The sequence below is a fragment of the Bubalus kerabau genome, chromosome 3 (genome assembly GCF_029407905.1).
Source record: "Bubalus kerabau isolate K-KA32 ecotype Philippines breed swamp buffalo chromosome 3, PCC_UOA_SB_1v2, whole genome shotgun sequence".
Lineage (NCBI taxonomy): Eukaryota > Metazoa > Chordata > Mammalia > Artiodactyla > Bovidae > Bubalus > Bubalus kerabau.
The window spans coordinates 82,544,028-82,557,564 of record NC_073626.1 but is presented as its reverse complement, the minus strand read 5'-3'; the positions used below and the strand labels follow the sequence as shown (position 1 = coordinate 82,557,564).

The following is a 13,537-nucleotide window of genomic DNA, read 5'->3' as shown; positions in this document are numbered from 1 at the left end:
TTTCTGCTAAGCCACGGGCTCCGGACCGTCAAAAACCGCGCCAGGCCCACCGGAGTGGGCCCGGTCGTCCAGCCTCACCTAAGGCTCGAAAGCCAGGAGTCCAGCCGCGCGCTCCTCCCTTGCCTCCCCCATCCCAAACGCGAGCAGCCTCGCCGCCTCTCCCGGAAACGAGCCTGCTGAGCAAAGGCGGAGGAAAATCTTGGGCCTTCCGCTCTGATTGGTTTCCCCCGGCCGTGCGGGGCGACGCAGCGATTGGCTAGCCAGCCTTGTCAGTCGCCGAGGCCAGAGCCTTCGCCGGGGAAGCGCAGCCTGGCTCGGGTGCTCCGGCTGCCGCCGCGGCTGCTCTAGCCGGTGCAGCTGGGCGAGCTCTCGCGGGCGCCACCGCCTCCGCTGCTGCCCACCCCGCCGCGCCGCAGGCGCTGCCGGTCCTGCAGGCGGACGCCGGGGAGGGGCGGCCGAGAGAACGGAGCACGAGGAGGCGGAGGCGGCAGCGAAGTGATGCTGTCGTTGGGGATGGGGCAGCGGCAGCGGAGCAGCAGCATCTACGGGACCCCGGCTGCAGCGTCCCTGTGGCCCGCGGGCCAGCCAAGCGGCGGGAGACCACGCGCCCCACGGGTAAGGTCTGGCCCGGCAGTGCGCGCGCCGCCCCCGGGGCCACTGATGTTATCTTTGGGGGTTTCCAGGCTCATTGTTCCGGGGGCATTCAGACAAAGGTGTTTGGGACCCGGGCAGCGAGTCCGGACTCGCGGCTAGGCTGATGATCGCCCGGGTGCCACTCCTGCTCGTGCGTTTTCCCCTCTGCGCTGGCTGACTTTGATAGCGCGGGGATGGCATTGTGTATGCATTTGCGTGTGTGAGCGCGCGGTTTAGGGCACTTTGCTGGGAGCGCGGTGGGTCCCCTCTCGGCGTGAACGTACGTGCTTCAGGGCTCCAGGCTGGGATAGAGTGAATTGGATGCACTTGGCTCAGCTGGAGGGAGAGCGCACGAGAACGCACGGGGAAAGTCCTCAGTGGCTCATTTAAGAGCCTGGCAAATTGAAGTTTATTGCCTTGATGAAAAGAGGGAGCTGTCAGTGCGCCAGGGGACAGGCACATTCACCGAGGCTCCCCAAACTCCCACTTTGCGCCGGGGACTTTGGAGGGGAGGAGATGAAAGAGGAAAGTAAAGGTTGGTCCGCTTCGCTGGAAAAAAGGATGACGGAGAGGGGGGAGAGGAACGAGGGTTGGGGAATGGAGCTAGGCTTGGAGAGTGGCGACTTTTTTTGTGTCGGACGCCCCACGTAGGAAGAGGAAGCTCGCTACACTTTTCGGGGATGCAGATTTGGGGAGGGAGAGAGTCAAGCTTTGAGGGACTGATTGAGTGTGTTCCTGGCCCGCGCCAGTGTGGGGCACGCATGTCACTGGAACGGGGCGGGGCTCGAGTGCCGGTTCAGGTGGAACCCCTACCTCATCAAGCTACCTTGGTAAGTATCCTCGGGATCCGGACACGGCCGGGCGCGCGCGTGGCCGCTGCGAACTGTAGGGTGGCTCCGCCCTTGGAGAAAGTTCCAGCCCGCTGGGGTCTGGGCAACTACACCTAAAGCAGGTTAACCTCCCAAGTGTAACCAGGATTACGTACCCAGCTGCCTCCAGTACCTACACTGTTTTTTATTTTATATATTAGATTAACTTATTTTGTAAAGCCACTGGGAGTTTCACCAGCGATGTAAACCTTTTCCGCAGAAGGCTGTTGTTTTTGTTTGTTTGTTTGTTTTTTCGCAGCTGCAAATGGATGGTGCTACCGGGCTAAGTCCAGATCTCCGGAGCTCAGTGCAGGGGTTTCTCCATCCCTCTTCGGGACGCACAAAGTTATTCTTGACGATTGCTTTGTACGTGGTCTTTTGTCTCCTAGGAGTCTTTGCTTGGAAAGTTCTTGAAATACCTCGGCACTGACAAACTGTCCCTGCCTGGCATAGATGGAGAGGCTGTGGTGGTCCTTTACGAAAGCGAATGAATTGTAGCGGGGAATGGGAGTGGAGAGGGCAGCTCCCTTCTTACTAGCTAGAACCTTGGGAAAACATTTAAAAATTAGCTCAGTACAGGGAGCCGGATATTAAGCTGAGAACAACACTTCCCCAGTTATGTAGATCCTTAATCCCTTTCACTGGAAGAATATTTTGCCCCTAAACACAACGCAGCAAAACACAACAAAAATAAAACCCAAACCCCAGAGGCGGAAACGACTTTGACGGGGCTCATTTCTGATTTGGCAAAGCTAAAAAAAAAAGTAAAAACACCTCATAGAAATGTTGTAGAAATCAGAAGGGAGCTGTCCAAAATGTCAGCATTTTTTACAAGTTTTTTTTTTTTTTTTTAAAGATTACTTCCCCCCAATTTAGTAATTTAAAATAATTATGGAGCAGATGAATAATTTACTGGTGAACTAGGAATGATGCTAATTTTATGTTTGAGAATGGTTGCACATTTTTTTCATTACTTAATGCATGAACTGTAAATGGAATTTTTCGTTCTATTTTACTTGAACACTTATAATTGCATTTGGGTTAGTACAAAATTGGCAGCGAGTATTTTCCCCTTAGTAGTCATCACGTCTGGTTTAAAAGGCTAGTTTTTTAGATATCATTAAAGAGAGTATAGCTTGTGATTGTTACATTTCAATACAAAATTTACCTGTTGCCAGGTGAGTACTATAATATTACAATATTTGGTTGTAACTTTTAGGACTTTATTAAGGTGATTAAACACAATAAACGTGTTGTTGCATTACTAATCAATAGTTTTCAAATAAGCGTAAAGCCACTTACTAAAAGCATCTAGTTATCAAAGGGAAACTTTTAAGGAAATTTTCAAATACTTGGCTAAGAATGTGGTTTTCCACTTTGCAAACAAATAACATCTTGTAAATCCACTGCATTATATATCAGGGCAAGTCACAACTTTCTAAGCAGAAACAGAGCTTTTGTATTAATTTTAAGGGGTTTTGAGGTTTTTTTTGGAGGGAAAAGACTTTTATTTGGGAGTATTTTTCAGGTAATTAAATACATTTTCAAAACCACCAGACCAAAATGTAACAAAGTGCAGAGAAATGTGACAATGAGCAGAAATATTAGGATAAAGCAGCAAGGTCTGTGTGTCACTGAGGGTAACCATGCAGGGAGTGTGTGGGAAGGGGGGCACTCAGGTTTAGGGGAGGTAATAGATGAAGTTAGCAACGTAAGTTTATACAAGCAATTCAAGTTCTACCTAGTCTGCAAATTCACTTTAGCTTTGACTTGTTTTGCTGCAGGGCAGCCCATGAGCTCAGATTGCTTTATTTTCTAGATGGAATTTAGTAACTCAAGTAAATGTCAAGTTGTCAAGACTCCAGGCCACCAAATTCACTTTCTGACCTATACTGGATTTTAATTTCAATACTGCATAACTTTTGTAAAAAGATCACATTTACTGTGAATAGCAATACAATAAACACCATGATCTTCTTGAAACATAATTTGTCAAGTAGTCATGATTAGTTTCTATTAATAAATTGTTAAGTAAGACAGTGAAGTTTATTTTAATTAATAGTAATTTATATTCATTTAATTAATGGTGAAATAATTTTGTTTTTTGAAAACTAACATGTTTCAGGGAATTAAAAACCGCAAGCAGTTCAATAAACCCGAAATTTATTTGCATTCTCTCGTAGTCTGTCTGTCTGTCTGTCTCTCTCTCTCTCTCTCTCTCTCTCACACACACACACACACACACAATACACACACATGCACACATACTGGAAAGGCTCTCAGGAAAACTGTAACTACTCCTGAATTTGAAACAAATTCACCAGCCCAGCCTAAGTGATGAATATACTTAATAAGGCATAATTCTCATCCTTTGAGGTACTGTCTTACTAATTAATGATGATACTGGTTTATTCAAGTAAATTGTAACAAATTGAACTGTGTTCCAGCTGTGTGCAAAACATTGTTCTAGTTGGCTTTGACAATATTAGAGAGTAAATCAAAACCCTTGCCCTCATAAAGCTTATATTTTTGTGGGGTAAAATAGAATAGATCATAAAAAATATAAGTAGGTAACTTTCTATATATTTTGTAACTTATTTATATATGTATATAAATGATTTATCACCTACCAGCCTATCCACTATCCATGGCTCAGTCTCTTTCCATCTCATTTTGTCTCCAGTCAATACCCATCTACCCACACAAATATACTCACATTAATCTAAGAACTGGAAAGTGATCATGGTGAATATCTGATACATGTTACTTCTGAAGCTGTGTAACTGAAAACACTGCATAGGATGACAGTTAAAGATGATTAACGAGTTAAAGACGGTTTAAGATGATTTAAAAACCTTTAAAGATGGTTAACAATTTAAAGATGATTAAGCAAAATATGACAGGATACCTGTCTTTAAAAATTATTTAAAATCAAATAACATTTTTTTCAGAGGAACTAAAGTGGGAAATACTGTTGCAGGAAGGGGGACCCCTTCCAGGGCCCAAAACTGGGCTCTTGTCTAACACTTGGAAATGAATTGTCCGAGGAGACACAGGTGTTGACAAAGCAAGAGATTTTATTGGGAAAGGGCACCCGGGTGGAGAGCAGTAGGGTAAGGGAACCCAGGGGAACTGCTGTGCTGCGTGGCTCAAAGTCTTGGGTTTTATGGTGATGGGATTAGTTTCCGGGTGGTCTTTGGCCAATCATTCTAATTCAGAGTCTTTCCTGGTGGTGCACGCATCGTTCAGCCAAGATGGATGCTAGCGAGAGGGGTTCTGGGAAGTGGATGGACATGCGGTGTCTCCTTTTGACCTTTCCTGAACTCTTCCGGTTGGTGGTGGCTTATTAGTTCCGTATTCCTTATCAGGATCTCCTGTCATAAAACAGCTCATGCAAATGGTTACTATGGTGCCTGGCCAGGGTGGACTGTTTCAATCAGTGTGCTTCCCCTAACAAATACTCTTTTAACATATTTAATTCAAACTAACAACATTTTAAAGGGTGTTTATGACTATCCACAGTCCTTCTACATAACCCCATTTAAAGGAGATGAGTGAATTTGAAGTAGAAATAAAGCACTCAGCTACATAATTGTAATGAGAAACATTCTACTTCTTCCACATTGAAAGGAATGTATTCATGTACCTCTGTGAAAGTCAATTAGAACCCCTAGACTTTGAGGTCAAAGTTTTCCTAAAGTTTATGCATCACCCCCCCAAACCCCCAAAACTTCACAATCTGATCATCTAATAATAAATGACAAAACACTTCAAAATTTCAAAATTAGTTTGTCTTTAATTCAAAATTGATTTGGTTATCCAGTCAGTCCAATTACAGATAAAACCTTGCAGTATTTTTTCTACTCTTGCTCATGAAAGTGTGCAATTATGATTCCAGTTTCACTTTCTGTGCTTTTCATTTCATTATTTTCTTTAGAGTCTTTAGCTTACATATCCAAATAAATGTGTGTGTGTTTCCTTCGTGTAAAGAATGGGTCCTAGCTTGACTTTCAACAGTTTGTGAACAGTATTTTTATATTAGAGGAAAACTGAAATTGTAGTCTCAAGAAGCCACATTACATAATGAATTAATGCCATCTTATTCACAAGTTTTATTATGACTATATATTAGTGCAGGGCACACAATATTAATAATGGTCGTTTCTGAATTGATTTCCATCATTCAAGGAAAATCTTTTGAGATTACTGCTCTGCAATTCAGTTTTAGCAGATGAGGAAATGTCTTCTGATACTGATGTTTCAGTATATGCTTAGTTTCAAAAATTCGTGTACCACCCACTTAAGCCTTTACCTTTTATTGCCCTGGCTTTTCTCTATTCTGCCCAAGTACAAAACTTTAGGAAAACAGTGTTTAAAAATGCAAGCAAAGCAACCAACAGTTATTGTACCTGGCACACAAAGTCAGCTCTGGCTGATTATGAAACAGATGAAAACTTACCAGAAGTCAGGTATTTAGACGCAGGGAAAACCCAGGTCATTAGTCTAAGGTCCCCTATGTGTAAGAAAGAACTTTAGGGAGTTAATAATTGCCCAAGGTCAACTGAAAGTAGAGCCAGGTTTAGAAACATTGTTTGTCATCTACTAAGTGGGCATGTTGACTCCATGTCTGCTGCCCATTATACAGCCTTGCATTTATAATGTGGTAACATCGGAGAAGGCAATGGCACGCCAGTCCAGTACTCTTGCCTGGCAAATCCCATGGACGGAGGAGCCTGGTGGGCTGCAGTCCATGGGGTTGCTAGGAGTCGGACACAACTGAGCGACTTCACTTTCACTTTTCACTTTCATGCATTGGAGGAGGAAATGGAAACCCACTCCAGTGTTCTTGGCTGGAGAATCCCAGGGATGGGGGAGTCTGGTGGGCTGCCGTCTCTGGGGTCACACAGAGTCGGAAACGACTGAAGCGACTTAGCAGCAGCAACATCAGATTGGTTTATTTTTCTCCCTCAGTTGTTATAGCAACAAAAATTTGTAACAGTGGACTAAAGGGTTTAAAACAACAGACAAGTTACAGCTGAAGCAGACAGATCTTTTATTAGATAGACACTCCCAAGACATGGGAGTAGACCAGCCGGAAAGGAGTTGACCCAACATTCCATTTTGGCTTCCCACTTTTTATACTTCTGTCTCTTTCCCAGGATAGTATTAAAGAACCTGCCTGCGGATGCAGGAGACATAAGAGATATGGGTTTGATCCCTGGGTCAGGAAGATTCCCTGGAGGAGGGCATGGCAACCCACTCCAGTAGTCTTGCCTGGAGAATCCCATGGACAGAGGAGCCTGGGGAGCTATAGTTCATTGGGTTGCACAGAGTCTGACACAACTGAAGGGACTTAGCATGGCTCACACTCCTCCTCCTGGTTGTGCCTTGTGCAAAATAGGGCTTGTACCCACCACCAATCAAGAAAGGGAATGCAAATAGGTATATGTCCAAGGCCAGTTGACAGTTGCAAGTTACAGAACAGTTGTATTTGTCTTCCCATAATTCAGTCTGTTATAATCAAATATATGTATATGTATAGAATATTTTGGAGAAGGCAATGGCACCCACTCCAGTACTGTTGCCCGGAAAATCCCATGGATGGAGGAGCCTGGTAGGCTGCAGTCCACGGTGTTGCTAAGAGTCAGACACGACTGAGCGACTTCCCTTTCACTTTTCACTTTCATGCATTGGAGAAGGAAATGGCAACCCACTCCAGTGTTCTTGCCTGGAGAATCCCAGGGACGGAGAAGCCTGGTAGGCTGCAGTCCATGGGGTCGCCCAGAGTCTGACAGGACTGAAGTGACTTAGCAGCAGCATAGAATATTTATGAACCCTTGATTGGCTTCTAGCTTTCTAGGATTCCTTGAGGAAGCCCCTGTGGTTAGTTTGTATCCACTGGGTGCCTAGGGTGCCTGTGTAGGAATTGGAAAAGCCCCTGTGGTTATTTTGTAGCATATCTGTGAACTCTCCTGGGTGTGTCTGGGGTTTAGAGATCAGCTTGCAACCTTTTCCTTAGCCTCCCATCCTTGCTCATACCTAACTTCCTACCTAACAGTAATGTAAGCAGAAATGACTACATCTACCAATTTGTACATCTGAATATTTTCTAGTAATATCTGAAATAATATATCACATTAATATTACGGTGGATCAAGGAAATGAAAAATTGGGAGGCATTTAGAGATGTCATCTAAGATTATAGGGCTAGAGGTGTCTCTGCATGTAAACTATCTGTATTAGTCATTTTGTCTATAGATTCCTTTAAAATATTTACCAGTATTTCTAAAACAGGATTTCTTACTTCCAGAAATCTATAGACTTTAAAGTGATCAATAGGTGAATTAGGGACTTCAGGAGATAACCATGGTTTGCAAGTTCTTTCCATTCGTGAATATTCCGAATTAGCTGGAAATGGTTAAGAAAACCTTAAAAGCTACTGCTCTAAATTCAGTTCAGTTCAGTTCAGTCGCGTCCTACTCTTTGTGACCCCATGAATCGCAGCACGCCAGGCCTCCCTGTCCATCATCAATTCCTGGAGTTCATTCAAACTCATATCCATCGAGTTGGTGATGCCATACAGCCATCTCATCCTCTGTTATCCCCTTCTCCTCCTGCCCCCAGTCCCTCCCAGCATCAGAGTCTTTTCCAATGAGTCAACTCTTCGCATGAGGTGGCCAAAGTACTGGAGTTTCAGCTTTAGCATCATTCCTTCCAAAGAATACCCAAGACCCATCTCCTTTAGAATGGACTGGTTGGATCTCCTTGCAGTCCAAGGGACTCTCAAGAGTCTTCTCCAACACCACAGTTCAAAAGCATCAATTCTTTCGGGCTCAGCTTTCTTCGCATTCCAACTCTCACATCCATACATGACCATGTGAAAAACCATAGCCTTGGCTAGACGAACCTTTGTTGGCAAAGTAATGTCTCTGCTTTTGAATATGCTATCTAGGTTGGTCATAACTTTCCTTCCAAGGAGTAAGCGTCTTTTAATTTCATGGCTGTAGTCACCATCTGCAGTGATTTTGGAGCCCCCAAAAATAAAGTCTGACACTGTTTCCACTGTTACCCCCTCTATTTGCCATGAAGTGATGGGACCAGATGCCATGATCTTCGTTTTCTGAATGTTGAGCTTTAAGCCAACTTTTTCACTCTCCTCTTTCACTTTCATCAAGAGGCTTTTGAGTTCCTCTTCACTTTCTGCCATAAGGGTGGTGTCATCTGCATATCTGAGGTTATTGATATTTCTCCCAGCAATCTTGATTCCAGCTTGTGCTTCTTCCAGTCCAGCGTTTCTCATGATGTACTCTGCATATAAATTAAATAAGCAGGGTGACAATATACAGCCTTGACATAATCCTTTCCTGATTTGGAACCAGTCTGTTGTTCCATGTCCAGTTCTAACAATTGCTTCCTGACCTGCATATAGGTTTCTCAAGAGACAGGTCAGGTGGTCTGGTATTCCCATCTCTTTCAGAATTTTCCACAGTTTGTGGTGATCCACATAGTCAAAGGCTTTGGCATAGTCAATAAAGCAGAAATAGATGCTTTTCTGGAACTCTCTTGCTTTTTCAGTGATCCAGAGGATGTTGCCAATTTGATCTCTGGTTCCTCTGCCTTTTCTAAAACCAGCTTGAACATCTGGAAGTTCACGGTTCATGTACTGCTGAAGCCTGGCTTGGAAAATTTTGAACATTACTTTACTAGCGTGTGAGATGAGTGCAATTGTGTGGTAGTTTGAGCATTCTTTGGCATTGCCTTTCTTTGGGATTGGAATGAAAACTGACCTTTTCCAGTCCTGTGGCCACTGCTGAGTTTTCCAAATTTGCTGGAAAATTGAGTGCAGCACTTTCACAGCATCATCTTTCAGGATTTGAAATAGCTCAACTGGAATTCCATCACCTCCATTAGCTTTGTTCGTAGTGATGCTTTCTAAGGCCCACTTGACTTCACATTCCAGGATGTCTGGCTCTAGGTGAGTGATCACACTATTGTGATTATCTGGGTTGTGAAGATCTTTTTTGTACAGTTCTTCTGTGTATTCTTGCCACCTCTTCTTAATATCTTCTGCTTCTGTTAGGTCCATACCATTTCTGTCCTTTATTGAGCCCATCTTTGCATGAAATGTTCCCTTGGTATCTCTAATTTTCTTGAAGAGATCTCTAGTCTTTCCCAATCTGTTATTTTTCTCTATTTCTTTGCATTGATCACTGAGGAAGGCTTTCTTGTCTCTTCTTACTATTCTTTGGAACTCTGCATTTAGATGCTTGTATCTTTCCTTTTCTCCTTTGCTTTTTGCTTCTCTTCTTTTCACAGCTATTTGTAAGGCTTCCCCAGACAGCCATTTTGCTTTTTTGCATTTCTTTTCCATGGGGATGGTCTTGATCCCTGTCTCCTGTACAATGTCACAAACTTCTGTCCATAGTTCATCAGGCACTCTGTCTATCAGATCTAGTCCCTTAAATCTATTTCTCACTTCCACTGTATAATCATAAGGGATTTGATTTAGGTCATACCTGAATGGTCTAGTGGTTTTTCTCTACTTTCTTCCATTTAAGTCTGAATTTGACAATAAGGAGTTCATGATCTGAGCCACAGTCTGCTCCTGGTCTTGTTTTTGCTGACTGTATAGAGCTTCTCCATCTTTGGCTGCAAAGAATATACTCAATCTGATTTTGGTGTTGACCATCTGGTGATGTCCATGTATAGAGTCTTCTCTTGTGTTGTTGGAAGAGGGTGTTTGCTATGACCAGTGCGTTCTCTTGGCAAAACTCTATTAGTCTTTGCCCTGCTTCATTCCATATTCCAAGGCCAAATTTGCCTGTTACTCCAGGTGTTTCTTGACTCCTACATATAGGGGACATTCCAGTCCCCTATAATGAAAAGGACATCTTTTTGGGGTGTTAGTTCTAAAAGGTCTTCTAGGTCTTCATAGAACCATTCAGCTTCTTCAGCGTTACTGGTTGGGGCACTTGGATTACTGTGATATTGAATGGTTTGCCTTGGAAACGAACAGAGATCATTCTGCCATTTTTGAGATTGCATCCAAGTACTGCATTTCAGACTCTTTTGTTGACCATGATGGTTACTCCATTTCTTCTAAGGGAATCCTGCCCGCAGTAGTAGATATAATGGTCATCTGAGTTAAATTCACCCATTCTAGTCCATTTTAGTTCGCTAATTCCTAGAATGTCAACATTCACTCTTGCCATCTCCTTGACCACTTCCAATTTGCCTTGATTCATGGACCTAAGGTTCCAGGTTCCTATGCAATATTGCTCTTTACAGCATTGGACCTTGTCTTCTATCACCAGTCACATCCACAGCTGGGTATTGTTTTTGCTTTGGCTCCATCCCTTCATTCTTTCTGGAGTTATTTCTCCACTGATCTCCAGTAGCATGTTGGGCACCTACCGACCTGGGGAGTTCCTCTTTCAGTATCCTATCATTTTGTCTTTTCATACTGTTCATGGGGTTCTCAAGGCAAGAATACTGAAGTGGTTTGCCATTCCCTTCTCCAGTGGACCACATTCTGTCAGACCTGTCTACCACGACCTGCCCGTCTTGGGTGGCCCCACGGGCATGGCTTGGTTTCATTGAGTTAGACAAGGCTGTTGTCCGTGTGATTAGATTGGCTAGTTTTCTGTGATTATGGTTTTAGTGTGTCTGCACTCTGATGCCCTCTCATAACAGCTACCATCTTACTTGGGTTTATCTTACCTTGGACATCGGGTATCTCTTCATGGCTGTTCCAGCAAAGCGCAGCTGCTGCTCCTTACCTTGGACGAGGGGTATCTCCTCACCGCCACCCCTCCAGACCTTGAATGTGGAATAGCTCCTCTAGGCCCTCCTGCGCCTGTGCAGCCACTGCTCCTTGTCAATTAGCATAAACCAAAACAGAACACTACAGAGGGAGGGAACATGTGTGGATAAGGAGAGGATTTTAAAGGACTGAAAGTAAAAGTGAAGTTGCTCAGTCGTGTCTGACTCTTTGTGGCCCCATGGACTGTAGCCTACCAGGCTTCTCCCTCCATGGGATTCTCCAGGCAAGAGTACTGGAGTGGGTTGCCGTTTCCTTCTCCAGGGGATCTTCCCGACCCAGGGATGGAACCCAGGTATCGCGCATTCTAGGCAGACACTTTAACCTCTGAGCCACCAGGGAAGCCCTTTGAAGGACTAGTACATCTCTTATTACTCAAGGAAAAGGGAAAGGAAAAAAAAAAAAAAAAACCCTGTTGATAGATTTTATCAGAAAACAACCAGGGCAGTGGTTTGAAGAGACAATGTGTTGCAAATTTCTAAGATGCAGATTTGCAACTGATCAGATGGCTTGTTACTGATATACTGCACTCGGTTCTGAGTTTCTGCAGTTAGCATTGTTTCTTCTTTGACTAATCAATGTTTTCATGACCTATATACATGATATCAGAACTGAATCAATTCTTCACTGAACAACAAAATTTGTGGGTGACTTCACTAGGGCTTTAGTACTCAATCAAAGACAATTGCCAGAGGTATAGTTGGATTTGATTCAATTGGCTATAAATTTAAGTGCTACTAGACAAGAAATCCGGAGAAGGCAATGGCACCCCACTCCAGTACCCTTTCCTGGAAAATCCCATGGATGAAGGAGCCTGGTAGGCTGCAGTCCATGGGGTCACTAAGAGTCGGACATGACTGAGCGACTTCACTTTCACTTTTCACTTTAATGCATTGGAGAAGAAAATGGCAACCCACTCCAGTATTCTTGCCTGGAGAATCCCAGGGATGGGGGAGCCTGGTGGTCTGCCGTCTATGGGGTCGCACAGAGTTGGACATGACTGAAGTGACTTAGCAGCAGCAGCAGCAGCAGCAGACAAGAAATGGCAACCCACTCCAGTACTCTTGCCTGGAAAATCCCATGGACAGAGGAGCCTGGTAGGCTGCAGCTCATGGGGTTGCAAAGAGCCGGACACGACTGAGTGACTTCACTTTCACTTTCATGCATTGGAGAAGGAAATGGCAACCCACTCCAGTGTTCTTGCCTGGAGAATCCCAGGGACGGGGGAGCCTGGTGGGCTGCCGTCTATGGGGTCTCACAGAGTCAGACAACTGAAGTGACTTAGCAGACAAGAAAAATTGCACTAAATGTGCACATTTTCACTGTGACTGCATGAATACGGCACATGAACTAATATAAACTCCCTCCGTTGCTGGTAAGTTCCCACCACAGTCTATCACTTCTTTATTTCTATGTCTATTAAATGACAATAGCATTGTTGATTACTTGAATTGCGATTTTTGAGGAGTTAGATGAATTGAATGTGAGTAATACATATTGATTTCTCTGAGTGAACACAGCCATCTAATTACAGACAGGAGAAGTGCTATATTTGATAAGCAAGACTAAAAAATAATGAATTACACTGATAAAGTCATTTTAAGTGGTGATTTTGACTTAATTCTTTATTCAAAGAAAAAGATGATCTTTGGTTTCTAACCATGCTGATTAAAATTTAAAAAGTAGGCCAATCCTGAAATGTCTTGAAGGCAGCTGAAGTAGTCATTTTTTTTTTCTCCATCTTTATTGGTTTCTTCTGTGTCTCTGTGTCCCTTTGTCTGTGTCAACAGATAGATATTTTATATTCTAAATGATGCAAGGAACTATTTCAGAGCTGCCTGAAATTTTCTACTGACTTTTTGTTATAGTAAGTTAAGACTCAAAGGAAATTAAGACTCAAACCTTTACTAATGGATATTGACAAGAAATGAGAAAAGGTAGAGGGTTTTCTAAAATAGAAATATTGAATGTGTATGTGTGTGTATATACACACATACATATGTAGACAATCCAAATTAAAATAGAAAGAGACTTGGGAAATTTAGAGATTTGAAAGTTCACACAGAATAGCAAATAAGGTTTTTTGAATATTAAAAACAAATGTATTTGGCTGTGACAAGTCTTAGTTGCAGCACTTGGGGGCCTTTAGTTGTGGCAGGAGAGCTACACGTGGCATGTGGAGTCTAGTTCCTGGACCAGGGATCAAACCCAGGCC

At 43.5% G+C, this 13,537-nt stretch overlaps 1 protein-coding gene across 13 annotated transcripts in view; it reads left to right on the top strand.

Annotated features, from left to right (window-relative positions):
* Positions 1-273: 273 nt before the first annotated feature.
* B3GALT1 (beta-1,3-galactosyltransferase 1) overlaps positions 274-13,537 on the top strand; it is a 616,865-nt gene continuing 603,601 nt past the window's right edge. For 10 of the 13 annotated variants that reach the window (XM_055572364.1, XM_055572363.1, XM_055572362.1 and 7 more), the window contains exon 1: positions 294-615. The gene's annotated coding sequence lies outside the window, so the exon portion shown is untranslated. Of the gene's footprint in view, positions 616-1,014; positions 1,169-13,537 lie in introns of those variants that run through there. The other 3 variants (XR_008711875.1, XR_008711876.1, XM_055572365.1) reach the window with 2 other exon arrangements.